This window comes from Plasmopara halstedii (genome assembly GCF_900000015.1).
Source record: "Plasmopara halstedii genome assembly, contig: Scaffold_291, whole genome shotgun sequence".
Classification (NCBI taxonomy): domain Eukaryota; phylum Oomycota; class Peronosporomycetes; order Peronosporales; family Peronosporaceae; genus Plasmopara; species Plasmopara halstedii.
Window position 1 is genome coordinate 110,906 of NW_020187212.1, and position 567 is coordinate 111,472.

Genomic DNA, 567 nt, shown 5'->3' on the forward strand with positions numbered 1-567 from the left:
TGCTAGTATTGCCCTTAAGCAATCTGTTGGAGAAAGAAACGGCCTGGTGTTGGCACGATGAACAAGAATGTGCATTCAACTCGCTATACATCATGCTCCAACAAGCACCAGTACTGCGGTTGCCGGATTTCAAAAAGCCTTTCATTGTCACTACGGATGCTTCGCATCAATGTGTTCATACTACGACAAGAAAAGAGCAGACAAAGAGTTCAAAGAAGGCGATCTCGTTCTCTTGTCCACCGAAGACTTGAACGTCAAGCATCAGACATATGAACGCACAACTGTCTCCAGCAAGAAGTTCATTCCTAAATGGATTGGACCATACAAGATTGTGAAGAAGCTGAGCGACAACTTGATGAAGCTGAAGTTGCCGCCAAACATGCGTCCGACCTTCAACGTGGACAAATTCAAGTCGTACTTTGGAAATCCAGATCGATTTGAAGGACGTCAAATTCCCAAGTCAAGACCAGTTATCTTTAACGACGAAGGCGAACAGATGTTCATCATTAAAGCTTTGCTGAAGAAACGACTCAACAGACGACGAGTCGAATACCTCGTCAAGTGGCA